Below are 19,183 nucleotides of genomic sequence, written 5' to 3'. Positions count from 1 at the left end.
TGAAGGTGTCAAGATTACCAATCATGCTTTTAAATTTATCATGTCATGCTCAAATATCAATTAATTTCATGTAAGTGCTCATGGATACCAATATCAAGAATAAGCCTTGTATATAATTCAATTTTGCAACTCAATCTCTCTCTTTTGATTTATCATTTTATTAAGCTTCAAATGACTTTCTAAATTGGCTTTTTGAAGCAAATGACTTCCTTGATTTCAAAGATAAGCCTTGTACAATCCAAGCTTTCTTGATTTGTGGCCAACAATACCATTTTTATTTTCATTTGTTTAATGTTATAGTCATTAATAAGCTCATAAACTCTTCTTTAAGATTTTCCATTTCAACTAGTTCAATATCCTTGTATTAAATTGGATTAAGTAGCTTTCCATGTATTGAACAAGGAGAAATTTTCTTCTTATATTTGAATTGGCTATCTTGAATCTTGTAGGTTATGGAGGCATCACTTTTCATTTTAGTATAAATTTAGCTTTCTTAATTTCTAAAAAGGGAATGACTAATCCTTAGTTTGTGAACAAGGCTTTTTATCTAGGTACCCATACTTTCTTGGGTCCGGATGGTTTAACAAAAGTTAATTCTTTTATACTCCAAACTTGTCTGATTTTTGCAGTCTTTCTTTTTAATAGACATTCAAACTTAATGTGTCATTTCTCCTTACATAGAAAACATGTGGTATGTATGTAAGCATTTGAGAAGGTGCTAGCATAGTCTTTGTAGGCTTTTGCAAAGTACCCCATGTAAAGGTTCTTTTTTCTTGTATTCTCAACTTCATTGAATCTTATGCCTTCTTTATTCAAGGATATTCTTTGTGCGCCAATTATTTTATCGAGATTTTCTTTTCCTTTAGTGAAATTGTAAATTATTTTATTTTGATCCTCAATTTTCTTTTCAAGATCACAGATTTTCGGGTCTAGTATATTTTTACCTTTTTCTTGATTTTTAGACATTTTGCTGATTTTGATTTCTAGTTCAAAAAATATATAGATCTTTCTCATTATCAATAGAAGTTTGGGATCTTAGATCTTCCAATTCTTTCATCCCCTTTTCATTCTTACTTTCTAATCTCTTGATTTTTAAATCCTTTTCTTTTTTAATAAGATTTTTAGATTCTAATTCTTTTATCACATCTTCATTCTTATTTTTCAATGAAGTATATCGTTTAGTTGCTTTAACTAAAATCTTATGAGTTTTGAATAATTCCATTTGTAATTCTTCATAAGATGACATATTCTCATCATTGGATTCATCAGATGAATCATCACAAGAATCATTAAATGATTTGGATGAAGAGCTTTGTTCTTCTTCATCGCCACATGCTATAAAGCAAGTATTAGCAACCTCTTGGTCACTTGATTTACTATCTGAACTACTTGTACTTATATTGTCCCATTTAGTGGCCTTCATTGCCTTTTTCTTTTTCTTCTTGGAATCCTTCTTAAGTTGTGGACAATCTGATTTTATGTGTTCAACTTTCTTACAATTATAACATGTAGGGATTTTATTCCTTGATTTCTTTTTATTGGTTTTTACTTCATCTGATTCTAAGTCCCGAAATTTTCTAGTAAATTTATTATTCTTTCTTAGAATTTTTTCAAGTCTTTTGGTTATAAGGGCTACATCATTTGCATCAATTTCCTCTTCATCTTCATCGCTAGAGTTTTCATGTGAGGTTTTAAATGCAACAGATTTCTGGGCTTTAGAATTTCCACTCCTTTCGTTTATTGCCATCTCATATATGAGGAGAGAACCTATTAATTCATCTAGGGAGGTGTTTTTCAAATTTCTTCCTTCAGTTATTCCTGTTGCCTTAAGTTCCCAAATTGGTGGAAGTCTTCTAAGAATTTTCCAAATCATTTCATATGTTGAGTAATTTTTCCCAAAAGAATTTAAGGAGTTTATTATGTGAGTAAACCTAGTATACATGCTAGTGATAGTTTCATCCGTGTTCATCTTAAAGGCCTCATACTCGCTTGTGAGCATGTCGATTCTACTATCTCTAACATCAACCGTATTTTCATAGGTTACTTCTAGTTTATCCCATATTTCGTTGGCTGATTTACATGCCATGACCCTGTTGAATTCATTTACATCAAGGGCACAATATAGTGCATTCATAGCACTTGAGTTTACTTGCAACATCATAAAATCATTGTCGGTCATCTCTTTTTCATCTTTAGGTATTTCTTTACAATCCATGGTTTTAGTGGGGATAATGTCACCATGTATGACAACTTTCCATGCTTTCCAATTCATCGTTTGTAAATAAATTTTCATCCGTTGTTTCCAAAAGGTATAATTTACTCCACAAAATATAGGTGGTCTATATAAGGATTGACCCTCGACAAAGGGAGATACACTTAGGTGTGCCATATAGATCTTTACGTAACTTTTAGTTAGGATTTGCTACAACCCCGCTCTGATACCGATTGAAAAGGAAGGTGTACAAAGACACTCTCAACAAGAGTAGATTAGTACAACAATTCAGCACTAAAATATACTTCAATTCAAAATAATAATTGAAGAGTTTGAAGCTTTTAGAAGTATATCACTGTGAGCTTTCTTTCTAGATTAAAAGATGTTGGCCTAACTGGGCTTTTAAATCTTGTTTTGATGATAAAAAAATGAAAGATGTTTTAACATGTGTTGTTGAGTGGTTTTATTTCAGGTCAAGGTAAAAGGACACTCATGGTTAATCATGGAAGTAAGCTGAAGATCAAGTTCAATCAAGTGAAAGCTCCTCAAATATTGAAGCAATGAACGATAAATGAAGAGCTTAAAGGCCAAGTAAATCTTGAAGTCAAAAGTGAACATCAAGAGACTGCAAGACTTAGTGATTAAAGAGACCATGCTTAGAAGGATATTTGTAAGTACTTTAAAATCATTACGATCTACAGATGTGAAGCTCCTTAAGATATAAAGACCTGGAGACCAGCACTTAAAAAAACTTTTGAAAATATTGTCGAAAAGTTATAATTAAGTTTTTCAAGTAAATTAGATTTTAAAGAAATCAGAAATAGAAAATATTTGAAAAGAGAAGATTGTCCAGCCGACAGTTTAGTGCAAAAAGTGATCCAGTCAAGTGAATTAGTGACCCAGTCAAGTGAGTCAACCGGCTGACTCTGCGAAGAATTTTTGAATTTCAAACTTGTAGAAAAATTTTCAAAATTAATTTTATAATTTAATATTTTTTATAAAGTTACCTAAATGGAATATTTTCAAAATTAATTCTGTAATTTAATATTTTTTGAAAAGTTACCTAAATGGAAGATTTTCAAAATTAATTCTATAATTTAATATTTTTTTGAAAAGTTACCTAAATACTTCATATTAAATGAGGAAACTTTTCCTTAAAAAGGTTTATAAATACCTTCCTTGCTAAATGAAGAATTCATTTAAGAAATACACGATCTCTATGCAAAAAATCTTCTAAAGCTATTTTTTGCTCACATCTTTTTGTTGGGAGGAAAACTCTACGAAATTGCTGGATTGAAAAACAAGAGTTTGGTTCTGAGTTGCATTTAGAATCCTTTTAAGAACCATTGGTGACTTCTAAACCTTGAGCCTCACATTTTCTATTTAGTTTTGGTTTTGAAGTATAATTTGGAATTTAAATTGTACAATTTGCTCTATATTTTGAGGGTGTTTTTGTACGCAGATCCATTTCTTTCTACTTGATCTTTAACAGTTCAAGGTGTTTTGAATCGTTAGACCAAGCATAGGTTGTTGCTTAGAGAGGTATATCTTCCTGAAAAAGAGGTTGGTTATTATAAAAGTTTTTTTTTCCACCTGGAAGGAACAAGATATAGTAAAATCCTTAGGTGATTGATCTAAGGTGAGAACGTAGGCTGGGGTAAGCCGAACCTCATAAAAATAGTGGTGTCACTCTCTTTCCCTTACTCTCTTTAAATTTCAGCAAAAATATATACTGCGTGAATGTTGTAATTCTTTCAATTATAAAAACAACGTATATTAGAAATTAAATAAACCAAAACCTAATTTGTTCTTGGGCTTGCGGAAACTGAAAGAGAGTACATTGGTTAATCAATTTTTTACGGAAACCGCTAGGGAGTACGTTGATTGGTTAACAATCCAAACCTATTAGTTGAAAGTTTATTTAAATTCTGATTTTGAAAAGGGGTTAGATGTTATTTTAATTTTCAGTTCAAAGGCCAACTACAGGACTTGCACATTCATAGACAGGGTTGCTGAATATTGTAAAGCTAATATTAATTACTTGTATGGTGTTTGTTTGGCTTGAATAGTTATTCAATTGGTTGTGTATGTTGTGGTTGTGGATTGAATAGTTGAAGTAAGTGTTTGTGTGGATTGCCTAATCAACAAGAATATAAAAAAAAATTTAATGGATTGTAAGAAAAAATCAAGAACTTATAAAAAGACTCTTGGGAATTTTAAATAACCCAATTCAACCCCCCTCTTGGGACTACACCTTAGGTTTCAATTGGTATCAAAGACCGGTTATAGCAAAACCTAACAAGTAGCTATATAATGATCAAAATGACACAAATAGGAGTAGCTCCCTTTGGTGAGGGTCAATCCTTAACTAAGCCACCTATTTTTTGTGGACTAAATTAGGCCTTTTGGAAGCAACGAATGAGAATCTACCTTCAAACAATGGACTGGAAGGCATGGAATGTTGTTACAAATGGAAATCTGATTCCTACTAAACTAGTAGATGGAAAAGAAGTACCTAAAGAATATAAAGAACTAGTCGAATTAGATTACAAAATGCTGCAAATTAACTCAAGTGCAATAAACGCCTTATACTGTGCACTTGATGCAAATGAATTCAATTGAGTAATGGCGTGTAAAACAACTAAAAAGATTTGGGAAAAATTAAAAGTAACCTATAAAGGCACAATATATGTTAGTGAAAGTAGAATTGATATGTTAACTAGTGAATACGAAACTTTTAGAATGAATTCCGATGAATCTATAACAAGCATGTGCACTAGGTTCACGCATATCATAAACTCACTAAGTTCCTTAGGAAAATCTTATTCCACCCATGAGATGATCCGCAAAATTCTAAGAGCACTTCCACCTATTTGGGAACCAAGAGCGACAGCCATGGCGGAAGAGAGAAACCTTAAAACAACTTCCTTAGATGAACTCATGGGATCTCTTCTAACCTATGAAATGATATTGAAGGAAAGAAGCACTGAAAACAAAAACAAGAAGTCTATAGCTCTAAAAGCCTTGAAAGAACATTCAAATGAGGAAGATAATGAATCTAGTAAATCAGAAGATGAATACTTAGCTCTCATAACTAAAAGACTTCGAAAATTCTTGAGAAGAAACAAGAAATTCGCTAGAAAATTCAATGGATCAAAAGCTGAAAGAGGAGAAAGTAATAAAAAAGAATACAAAAGCAAAAATGATCCTCCCACTTGCTATCACTGTAAAAAGGTTGGGCACATCAAGCTAGAATGCCCACAACTCAAGAAGGAAAAGAAGAAAAAGAAGCCTACAATGAAAGTAACTTGGGATGACACAAGTTCGAGTGAATCGGAGGGTGAGTAAAGCGATCAAGAAGTAGCAAACATGTGCTTCATGGCACATAACGAAGAGGTAAACTCTTACTACTCTTTCTCTGAAGAGTCGTGTGATGAATCATGTAGTAATTCATGTGAAAGCATGCCCTCTTACAAAGAACTTCAATCTGAATTATTCTCTCTACATAACAAGTTTATTAAAGTCTTAAAGAGGAACATAAGCTTGAAACAACAAAATGAAACACTTAGAAATCAGCTTGAATTCTCAAAACTTGTTGAAGAAGAAAAAGACTTAAAGATTGAAGAACTTGAGAAGAAAGTAGATAACTTGTCTAAAAAATTAGTTAAGTCTCAAGTGAATGAAGATAGCAAGAGCGTGCAAGAAATAAATGATCTTAAAAACCAAATTCAAGAGAAAGAAAAGGTCCTCTACAATTTTACCAAAGGTAAAGATAACTTCGAAAAAATGGTAGGACAACAAAGAATGCCAAACAACAAAGAAGGAATTGGTTACAATGGAGCACCAAACAAAAGAAAGAAAAACTTGTTTATAGGATATTTTGAAAATCAATCTAAACATTATGCAAGCACTTCATCAACAAATATTTATGAGCACACCACTTGCTACATGTGTACAAATAAAGGCCACATAATGTTTAATTGTCCACTCAAGAAAAAGTACATTAAAGTTAAAAATGAGTGGAAGATAAATGCTAAAACTAGACAAGATTTAAAGAAAGTTAAGAAGGTTTGGGTTCCTATAGTGACAACATAAATCCTTTCTTGTAGGTTTGCTTTGGGACCACTCCATCTAAAGATAAATGGTACTTGGACAGCGGATGTCCAAGGCATATGACGGGAGATAAATCTAAGTTCACTTCTCTCACTCAAAAGGATAGAGGATTTGTAACCTTCGGTGACAATGCAAAAGACAAGATCATCCAAATTGGTAAAATAGGTAAAGACTCTTTACTTACTATAGATGATGTCTTGTTAGTAGATGGTCTAAAGCATAATTTATTAAGCATTAGTCAACTTAGAGACAAAGGATTTGAAATAACATTTAAGAAAGACAAATGCATAATTCAGAATTCTAAGGATCATAAGACACTATTCACTGCACATAGAATGAACAATGTATATTACATAAACCTTGATAGCTTGATCTCTCAAGATATAACTTGTTTAGCTGCCATAAGTGAAAATAGTTGGCTTTGGCATAGAAGGCTAGGACATGCAAGCATGGATCTTATATCCAAGCTTTCCAAGAAGAATTTAGTTAAAGGTTTTCTTAACACCAAATTTTCCAAGGATAAAGTGTGTGATGTCTGTCAACTAGGAAAACAAATCAAGAAAAGTTTCAAAAAGAAGAAACATATATCAACTAGTAGACCCCTAGAACTCATACACTTAGATTTGTTTGGCCCTACTAGAACTCAAAGCTTAGGAGGAAAACAATACGCCTTCGTAATTGTTAATGATTACTCTAGATACACATGGGTGTTATTCTTAGCTAACAAAGAGGAAACTTGTAATTCGTTAATCACCCTATGTAAGAAGCTTCAAAATGAGAAAGGGTATAATGTCTCAAATTTAAGAAGTGACCAAGGAAGAGAATTTAAGAATCCAAAAGTTGGAAAAATTTTGCAATGAACATGGCATAGTCACAACATTTCAACACCTAGGCTCTGATACCAAACTGTAACGATCTGCTTAAATTCCTGTATAATTAATCACATATAGTATATAGTCAACCCGAACCCATGGGTAACAGAGATGCACCTATCATACACAACGGAAACCTAGGCAGCAATAAATATAAATTACATCCATCAAACCATAAAATACATAATACCAGAGTCAACTACAAGCCACAGTAATACTGTATTTATATGCAATCCCCAAAATATCCAAAAATATATCTAGGATCCCGCAACAAAAATCTCCTGATCCTATTACAAAACTTACCCTCCTTACAGGGTAGCACCAAACTAACTCAACAGCGGCCTCGATCCGCCGTTTTTTCTAGGTTTCTTGAAAATTTATTTAAGTTGGGGGTGAGACACCTCTCAGTAAGGGAAAATAAACTAAATACAATTGTGTGACAACATGAATATTTAATGCTAATATAGATATACAGTACATTTTGCGTACCAGAAAACATTGATCATTTAATAACTGCATAAACATATACTTTCATATTTCTAATAAATCATACTATTCATGAACTGTCTGGTATAGCTAATAATACTGAAAATTTACCCAGGATGAATAGCTAACTAATGTCATGTATTACCCCCCATGAAGGGTTGTGCAGGCCGAAGGTGTGATCTGACAATGGTCGGCCGACCACTGCCGAGTCAAAAATGTTTGTAAGTACGATGGGCTCGCCACACCCTGGTCCGGACTACCTAGTAGACGTCTACAACTCTACACTAAAAGCCACATCGACTATCCATCTCCCACCCCCTCTACTAGCAGGGGCGGTTAGCACAAGTTTGAAACCTAATAATCTAATTTGTATAGCTACGGTACCATGCTCATGTAACTGAACTGAACTATCATCCGGGTTCTGAAAATATATGATACATGATAATATACAGTTTAACGTAAAAGGATTGATAGCATTTTCTGTAATAACATAAATACATACGGCCTTGCGCCAATTACTTTCACATCTGCGGCCTTACGCCGAACATTTCATAAATACGGCCTTGCACCGAAATCATACATAATACATGGCCTTACGCCGGCTATCAATCACGGCCTTGCGCCAAACATTTTATACATATTATTCTGAATAAATAATCTGTTTATCATATATTTTGAAACCATAATGTACTGCAATATTCCATCATTTCTGAAAACATACTTTTTTTTCGTAAAATTGCTATAACATAATACTTTTTACATAAAATAATATTCATGCCACACAATACTGAATAATACCATATATTCCATACTAAAATCATATTTTCAGGCATTTTATACTAATACATACATTTCAATATAATAATAGTATTTTTCCCAAATAAACATTTTCTCAATAATACTCAAATGTAATACATGCTTTTTGAACATAAATCTATTAGTAATTTAATAATATTTACATGAAAAAATGACTGGTTTAGTTTATTCCCTTACATGATTTCTGAAAAGAAACCCCCCTAAATATCCTTGTCCTGCACTCGCAGGGTTCCTCATTCAACACCCTGAAAATGACAACTCCCTGAACTAAACTTTAGTATTTCTTCATGAGTAACATTTCCTATAACTATGGGAAAACCAAATTTTGAATAAACAGTCTTACCTTGAATTAGGGATGAATTCCAAAGTAGCCCCACCAATGATCCACTCCAGTAGGTTTGTGTTAGAATTGGTGTATTCCCAAGAGGGGGGGAGGGTGAATTGGAATTTTAAATTTCTTTCCTAGGTTAAACTAGATGTCAGCTGAATATAACAACCTAGGGTCTTTCTATTTAGTTCCAAATACGCTGATGAATATAATATGCGGAAATTTAAGTCAAGCGCATCATTCATATAATAACATACACGTGCGGTAAATACAAGGGGCATCAATATACATAAACACACGATATGTTATCGGGGTTCGGCCAACTGTGCCTATGTCCCCGCCTCTAGCTCGCAAGCCTGAGGATTCCACTAATGGCTCACTTAAGGGTGGAGCGGGATCGTTTACAACCAGGTCAAATTAATACAGGGCTGACCTCAACCTTAACCAGGTCAATTAGCGGGGCTGACCTCAACCTTAACCACTTTAACAGGACGATGCACCTAGCTTTCCTAACCGGGTCTAAGCCAATCCGGGACTATTCCAGGGCTAGTCTCCCTCTTCGAGTCCGTACTTGGAAATACAAAAAATGTATATATAATCAAATGGTACAGTGATTGTGCTTTTGTGTAAAGCAGATATGTACCCAAATGCACGCAATAACATACACCACAATATGATTCAATATGTAAGCTCAATGTGGTCTAAATGGTTCAACTCTCAAAAGTATTTTCTATCAGTGTAATGCATACGTGAGACTATCAAACAAGCAATCTTTGTATCATAAGATGTTTAGCCAATAAGTTCACACAAAGATGTCAAGTCTCAAGTATTTCAATCAGCAGGATGTTTCAAGCATGCAAGTATCAAATGAAGTATATGCTTGGTTTGCAAAATATGTGTACTCTTTGTATTCAACTAAAGATATGAATCAATGAATATTGCAACAACTATTGTTCTCACACAAACAAATATCTCTTTAAAATATTTATCAAGATAAAGCACACTAGATATTTGAAAGTATTTTGAAAATATTTTGCACCCAAAAACAAATACAATCTTCTCAAGACCCTACAATGAAGGTGCAAGCTTAGAAGATCTATCAAGGTCTTCTTAGGATAGACTTATCAATAAACTCCCCTAAGAATCCTTAAGTTTTACTCTTAAATAAAATCGTGTCAATCAAATAGAACAAGGAGAGCAAACCTTTCCAAACAAACACTCAATCCACTTACAAATGATGTAGACACTAATAGAAAGTAAGCATGAATGAATGAGGCTAAAAAATGAGTAGTATAGGTTTTTGGGATTTCAAAAAATTCTCCCCTAATCAAAGTGGCTAATTATACTTCATTTTCACAAATGATCTCATATATATAGGCATGGAAGAAAATATAACCGTTGGGGACCTATTGGGTATTATTAGGGAAGTTTAATGATGTTTAAAGCATTTTAAGCCTATTTAAAAAATATTTAACCGCTGTAAAAATCAGGGCAACCCGAGAGGTTCGGTCGACCAAAAATGTTTGAGTCGACCAAGTCTCATATGGTTCGGTCAACTAGGGGAATTTTGAACTGAGGGCTCGGTCGACCAAGAGAGGGCGATTTCTTAATTTTCTGAGGTTTGGTCGACCAGACCATTTTGAACTGGCTGGTTCGGTCGACCATACCGCTAGGATTTCTCCCAAGAACCCTCGGTCGACCAAGTAGTTGGAGTTCATTTTGTCTCGGTCGACTAGATGGTCAAATATTTGACCCCAGGGGGTTTCAGTCGACGAGGGCTTTTTGAACTACCTGGTTCAGTTGACCAGGGCCTTGGTCAACTGTTGACCCAGGCCTAGTTCGCTTGACCAGGGCAAAATGAACTGTCTAGTTCGGTCGACCAAAAGTGCACCAAGTGTGCATTTCGATTCCGTTTTGAGACATACAAACCCTAATGAAGTGTCTAACAAACATATGTGCAAATGTGTGCATCCTAGGGTCACTTGGGATCTAATTTTAAGACACCAAAAAAGTTTGGTGTTGGTCGACCGAAAACCCTAAGGTCTTTCTAAAGTCCTTTCTCATTCACGGTTTGTTTGAGCTTACGTATTATCATACATGTGATGTGTGTGAGCTTATTACAAACCAGAGCCCTAGTTACTATTACAGACCAATTAAATGAAATATATTACAAGTAAGATTGATAATCGGTCTTCAAACTTTTGCTTGCGTTGTGCCCATCTTGATCTAAGCAATCTTAGTTCCTACACAAAACCTCAAACACCCATTAGATACAATGAGTATTTGTCATAATCAAAATCGGGCGTGACCGATGTCGTGACGTCCCAAGAGCGCGTGTGCCCCGGGCGGCGAAATAAAAATCAATTTTAAATTTTCAAAGAAAACAAGGAATGTCGGAGTCACCACTAACCTTTTAGTGTGATTAGAACACATGATTAATACCCCGTTAGGGGTAGAGTGGGTCTACGTTACCAGAGTTTGGCTCGGGAGTTCGGTTACGCGAGAGGAAGGTACAAGCACCCCCTACGCGCCTGTTCTTACGAACGGTACCTAATTAATTTGAAATTATCCCTAAATTAATCTAATAAGTCTTTAAATTACTCCTTTTTATGAATTTATAAATATACATGAAAAATAAATAAATAAATAAATAAATAAATATAATATATACATATATATATTCCCTCAGAGCTTAAGGTACGTGATGCCTGAAGGCTCATACCCCCGCAATAAAATCATAGGGATAAATATACACAAAAATAAATAATACTATAACATAATAAAAATAAATATCATAATACATGATACAAAATATACCCAAGGAACAAAAATACTAAAAATATTTAACATTAGTAATAATTAAAAGTGATGATAACATTGACAATAATATTACTATAATAATAGTCCTATACTAATAATATCATATTAATATTACGACGCTACACTATAATAGTAGTATATAAAATCATAATAATACCATACTAATATACGAAGTAAATATAATAGTAATAACAACGAATAAATAATAATAGTAAATAATAGATATGATAATAATAGTAAGTAATAAATGATAAGGATAATAATAAATAATAGTAGGAATAATAAAAATATTTATGGTAATAGTAATATACATATTTTATTTACCTTAATATTGACACCAAATTAAAGATTCAATACACACATATATAAACAATTAATTAATGGAACAAATCAAATTAAAGGCAAACAAATAATGAACTTATGGAAACCTATTCAAGCTATTACTAATATGTAAACAATTAGTATGGTAACTTCTAGACTTATAATAATAAATCAAATCAAATTCGATATACAATCCTAAACAGTTAACATGGTAATAATACAATATTACATGGTCAATCATTATATTATGTACAATACAAAATAATGAATTATATCATATACATGATAATAGAAACAATATAATAAACCTTAATATACCTAAATTATATATGCATAACAACCTTATAACCTAATAAACCATAATAATATGAAATAATATATTACCATATTACCTAAATATATACATAACAAAAATAACAATATTACAACATACTCATAAGAGTTATGACTTAAACAACACAAATTCAATAAAAACATCAAGAAAACATTCAATATGAACAAAAATCCTGCATCCAAGAAAAATAAATCAATTAGTATTTAATATGCATAAACAAAAATAATAAAAATTCAAATATGAACAAAATCTTGCACCCAAAAAAGAATAAATCAATTAATATCTAATATGCATAAAAAAAAATTTAAATATGAACCAAAATCCTGCACCCAAGAAGAATAAATGAATTAGTATTTACCATTAAAATAATAATAATAATAATAATAATATTAAAGATAATATTAACATATTGATTATCTAACAAATATGACAAGTGAAATAAAAAGAATAAATAATAACGATAAAAACTTAACTAAATAATAATAAATAAAGGTCAGTGTTTGTGCATATACAACATGCATTAAAAAAAAAAACAAATAAATAAGAATAAAAATTTCAACTTTATAAAACAAACTGAACCTATATATATATATTCATGTGTGTGTGTGTGCGCGCAGATACAACAGGGGCTTACTGTGGGTGTTGCCGGAGCTACTGTCGCCGGAGTAGCGTACTAGGAGCAAGGTAGTGGCTGGCCGATGGTGGATGTCGGCTGGATTAGCAGTGGACCAACTGCAGCGGCAGAGGAGACGGTAGCACTCCAGGAGCAGCAAGACAGGTGGACAGAGCAGTGGATGATGGCGGTCGGAGCTGGAGAGCTGCAATAGTAGTTGTAGCACGCGAGAGCACAAGAAGTATCTTCAATTGTTCATAGGTATAGCAGCAACCAGTATGCCGTGGAGTAGGGTGTTGCAGCAGCAGGCCTCGGATAAAGCTGCCATGGCTGGTCGGAGCAGGGTGGAATCTACTGCTGCCTGCTGTGGATGGATGTGGCTACTACAGGGGGTGTAGGATCTTCACAGGAGAATAAGAGACTAAGGGGGAGAGAGCAGGAGGAATGAGAGGATGAGAAATTAGAGAGATAAAAGAAGCAAGGAAGAGAGCAGAGGGTGCCCGGAGGCAGGTGAGGCGGTGAGGCTGGGAAAAAGGCGTTGCCGCGGGAGAGATGCGTGAGGGAGAGATAAGGATGAGAGTTAGGTCTTTTTTTTTTTTCCTTGGCTTTGGCTTCCCCTCTGCCTGTGCTGTGCAGCGCCCCATTATATAAAAAAATTCTGGAAAACCCTAAAAAACTTCCTTTCTGATTTTTTTTTTCTTTTTCTGCTTTTACTCTTATGGTAACAATAAAAATAAAAATAATAATAATAATAATTATCATAATAATATAAGGATCAATAAGTTAATAATGATAATAATACTACTACTGATAGTAAATAATAATAGATAATTATAATAAAAATGAAGATACTATCGATAAAATAATAATAATAATATTAATAAAAATAAAGTAATAATACTAATATTAAAAGTAATAAATAATAATAATAATAATAATAATGATAACATTACTAAAAATAATAAAAATAATAATAGCCAAAATAAGATACTAATGCTAATAATAATAATAATAATAATAATAATAATAATATATCAAAAACAATAAAATAAATGAAAAATAAAAATAATTATAGTAAAGTAAAAATAAAATAAAGATAATAAAAGTACTAGTAATAATAATAAAAATGAAAAATAATAATAATAATGATAATAAAAATACTAGCAAAATAATAGTAAAGTACTAATAATATAGGAAAATAATAATAATAATAATAATAATAATAAATATATCCAAAATAATAGTAGTAAAGTAATACTAATAATACTACTAGTAATAAAAATAAAAAATGATTATAAGAAAGTAATAATAAAAATACTAATAATAATAATAATACAATAATAATAATAATAATAATAAAAATAAGGTGATAATAATGAAAATAATAAGAGGGGACCCCTTGTTCTATTTGGTTAGGGCAAAAATAGGGTGTCTACAACCGATAAGGTTAACAGTTTGCAGAGAACTTTCCCAAGAGCGTCATGGTGGCTTCAGATCGTCGAACTGGCGAGAATTTGGCTCGAGATCTTAGAGAGAAAGTGGGAAGAGACGAAAACCTAGAGAGAGAAATAATTTCTCGCTTGATTTCTGCTGAAAAATCCAGTTTTAGCATACTTATACACTGGCCTTCGTTGACGAGTCACGTCACCCCGTCGACAAGGTCAAGAAGGACGTTCGTTGACGAACATTTGCTTCTCATCGATGAAATTCAGAGATAGGAAAATAGTCTTTCGGTATTTTCTCATTGACGAAGCACATCATCGTCGACGAGCCCAATATGTCACATCGTTGACGAATGCGCCTATTGTGACCCCTTTTTAATTTCCTTTTTCTCCCTCTTTATTATTTAAATACCATAATTCTTCAGGTCACTACATTCTCCCCTCCTTAAAAAAATTTGTCCTTGAAATTTATTATCCATACGATTTACCATCCCTTAAGAAAAGTGATCTACTTATTTTATTACTCACCCTCACTTATGGCGGAGGAATACTGTGGTTACATTCCAAGTCCTAGGAGATTACATAAGTAAAATAAAAATTCCCCCAAAACTAAAATATTACTTACTAACTAAATTATTACATGTACCTGTAAAAGAAACATTATATAATCACTTACATTTTCTTTGATCATGACTGAACCCCGAGGAACAACTGCGGGTATTTCTGTCTTATCTGTTCCTCGAGCTCCCAAGAAGCCTCTTGTGTCGTGTGATTTCTCTATAGAACCTTTACCAGATGAATCTTCTTATTACGTAGTTCCTGTTCTCTTCTATCCAGTATCTATACTAGTACCTCCTTATATACTAGTGAATCACTGAGCTCTAATTCACCATAACTGACAATATGAGAAGGGTTTGGGATGTATTTCCTCAACATGGAAACATGGAATACGTTGTGCATCCAGGATAACGCAAGTGGTAAAGCTAACCTATAGGCAACTAGCCCCACTTTCTCTAGAATCTCAAACGGACCGATAAACCTAGGGCTAAGTTTACCCTTTCTTTCAAACCTCATAACCCCTTTTAACAGAGCTATCTTCAAAAATACATGATCACCAATATCAAATTCTAATTTCCTGCTGTGATTATCAGCATAACTCTTCTTTCGGCTTTGAACTGAACTAATTCTATCTTTGATAAGTCGAACCTTATCATATGCCTGCTGCACAAGCTCTGGTCCCACGACTCGCCGCTCACACCATCTCATCCCAATATAGAGGAGAATGGCATCTCCTACCATATAGAGCCTCAAACGGTGTCATGCTAATGCTGGACTGATAACTGTTATTATACGCAAACTCTACCAGCAGCATGATATAAGTCCAACTACCCCCAAAATCTAATACGCACGCCTGAAGCATATCTTCTAATATCTATATCGTCCTCTCAGTCTATCCTTCTGACTGAGGATGGAATGTCGTGCTAAAAGATAACTGAGACCCTAGAGCCTCCTGGAAACTCCTCCAGAAACGTGACATGAAACTCGAGTCTCAATCTGACACTATGGACACATGCACTCCATGGGAACGAACTATCACCTGAATGTAAATCTCTACCAAACGATTAAGGAAGTAGCTGATCTTGATAGGTAGGAAATGCGTGGTCTTAGCCAACCAATCTACAATCACCCAAGTCACATTCTGGCCATGTGACGCCGATGGTATCTCTGAAACAAAGTCCATGGATATATGATCCCATTTCCACTCTGGGATAAATAACAACTGCAACTCACCCACCGACCTCTGGTGCTCAGCTTTTACCTGCTGGCACGTCAGACACTGCGCTACATACTCAAAAATTTCCTTCTTCATACCACTCCACTAGTAAAACTCTCATAGATCTCTGTACATTTTTATACTGCCAGGATGAACTGTATACAAAGATCTGTGAGCCTCCTCTAAAATGGTCTTCTTGATGTCAGGATCAGTAGGAACACATAATCTGGAATGGAACCACAGGACTCCATCATATGATAAACGGAATTCCTCCCCCTGACCATTCTGTACTCTAACTAATACCTCTACTAATTCTGGGTCTTCCTTCTGAGCAGTTTTAATTCTTTCCTGCAGAGTAGGCTGTACCACTAAACTAGCAATACATACTGGAGGATCACTCTTTACCAACTCTATGCCGAGTCTCTCCAGATCCATCATGATCTGATACTAGATCTCCATAACTTCCAATACTGGTCTCGCAAACTTCCTACTCAACACATCAGCTACTACATTTACTTTTCCTAGGTGATAGCTGATGGTACAATCAAAATATTTAATAAGTTCCAACCACATTCTCTGCCTTATATTCAATTCCTTCGGAGTGAAGAAATACTTCAAACTCTTATGGTCGAAAAAATTTCACACCGCTTGTTGTATAGATAATGCCTCCAAATCTTCAATGCATGTACCACTGTAGCTAATTTAAGATAGTGGGTAGGATAGTTTCTTTCATATTCTTTCAACTGCCTGAAAGCATATGCTACCACTTTACCATGCTACATCAGTACACAACCAAGTCCCTTCAAGGATGCATCACTATAGATAGTATAACCCTCACCCCCTGACGGGATGATCAACACTGGTGCTGTGACAAGTCTCTGTTTCAATTCCTGAAAACTCTGCTCACAGCTGTCATCCCATTTAAATATAACGTTCTTCCTAGTCAGTCGTGTCAGAGGCCCTGATAAAGCTGAGAATCCCTCAACAAAATGATGGTAATAACTAGCTAACCCTAAGAAACACTTAATCTCGTGAACGTTCCTCGGTCTGGCCCAATTCACTACCACATCAATTTTACTAGGATCCACACAAATTTAATCCCTTGAGATAACATGCCCCAAAAAAACAACCTTCTTGAGCCAAAATTCGCATTTACTGAACTTGGCGTACAACTTCTTCTCCTTGAGTGTCTGCAAAACTTGTCTTAAATGCATCTCATGCTCCTCATAGCTCCTTAAATAGACCAGTACATCATTAATAAAAATAACAACAAACTGTTCTAAATATGGATGGAAGATCCTATTCATTAAATCCATAAATATCGCAAGAGCATTCGTCAGACCAAACGGCATAACAAGGAACTCGTAATGTCCATACCTGGTCCTGAAGGCTGTCTTCGATACATCTTCTGCTTTCATCTTCACCTAATGACAGCATGATCTAAGATCAATCTTAGAATACACTCGTGTACTCTAGAGCTGGTCAAATAGATAATCTATACGGGGTAGAGGATATTTGTTCTTAATGATCACTTTATTAATCTCCCTATAATCTATACACATCCTCATAGACCCGTCTTTCTTCTTCATAAATAATACTGGAGCTCCTCATGGAGATACACTAGGTTGTATGAAACCCTTATCAAGTAAATCCTGCTATTGATCTTTTAATTCTGCTAACTCTGCTGGCTCCATTCGATACGGTGCTTTAAATATCGGCACTGTACCTAGAAGCGGATCGATGGGAAAATCGACCTCACGATCAGGTGGCAAACCCGGTAAGTCATCTGGAAACACATCTGTAAATTCTTTTACTACTGGTGTACCAGTAAGCTTCAGTTCATTCCCTAACATTTCCTTCACAAAGACCATGAATCCCTGACAACCACTCTGAAGCAATCTCCTTGCCTTAATAGCTAAAACCATCTGAGGTAGAGATTGCACTCGTGACCCTATGAATCTGAATTTTGGTCTTCCTGGTAGTTTGAATATCACTTCTCTCGAACGATAATCAATACTAGCAAAATTAGCTGCTAGCTAATCCATGCCGAATATGACATCAAACCCATGCATATCTAACACTTTTAAATCAGCAGATAGAATCCTCCCTTGAATATCAACTAGACAGCCACAGAGTACCTTACTGCACCTTACTACTAACCTAGTCGGTGTAGTCACTAATAGTTCAACATCTAATGATTGTGTGTCTACCCGACATAATTTAATACACCCCGAAGACACGAAAGAGTGTGTGGCACCTGAATCAAATAATGCAATGACTTTAAATAAAAACATACTAACCATACCTGTCACCACATCGCCGGCTATCTAAGCATCACCCGACATTAGAGTGAAAACCCTGACTGGAGCAATGTTCCTCTGTTGGCCTCCATGTGGCACCTGATAGCCTCTTCGAGCAGGTCTCGGAGCGAGAGCAGCACCAATCTAAGCCTGACAATCTCTCATCACATGTCCTGGCTCCCCACACCGGTTGCAAATACCTCGCCCGACATGACACTCTCTCGGGTTTCTCTTCCTATAAGTCAGGAAAGATGGAAATGGTTGCATACCCTGAAAACCACGATTCTTGGTCTCCTGCCTCTAGTCTTTGTAGTAGCCACCTCTCTTCCACAAACCACGACTAACCCCCTGCTGGGAACCATAAGATGTGGATCTCTTCTGCTATCTCTGCTCCTCCGCCTCCAACCGCTCTCCAATTTCTGCTATAGTGGCCCTATCTACCAATTTAGCAAAATCCTGCAACTTCAGTATCAACACCTACTTATATATTTCTCTCCTCAGACCTCTTTCAAATTGTCGTACCTTTTTTGCCTCATATGGAATAATGTACGAAGCGAAGCGAGATAGTTCAATGAACCTCGCCGCATACTACTGCATCGTCTACTGTCCCTACTTCAAATTCAAGAAATCCTCAATCTTAGCTTCCTTGGATGAGGCTGGAAAATACCTATCGAAGAATATCTCCTTAAATCGCTCCCAAGTCATCTCCATAGGTATTGTCCTCTGTTGCTCTAAGAGTTTCACTACCATCC

This window comes from Malania oleifera, chromosome 8 (assembly GCF_029873635.1).
Source record: "Malania oleifera isolate guangnan ecotype guangnan chromosome 8, ASM2987363v1, whole genome shotgun sequence".
In the NCBI taxonomy this organism is placed as follows: domain Eukaryota; kingdom Viridiplantae; phylum Streptophyta; class Magnoliopsida; order Santalales; family Ximeniaceae; genus Malania; species Malania oleifera.
The sequence above is the reverse complement of the archived record's forward strand: the minus strand, read 5'-3'. Positions refer to the sequence as shown.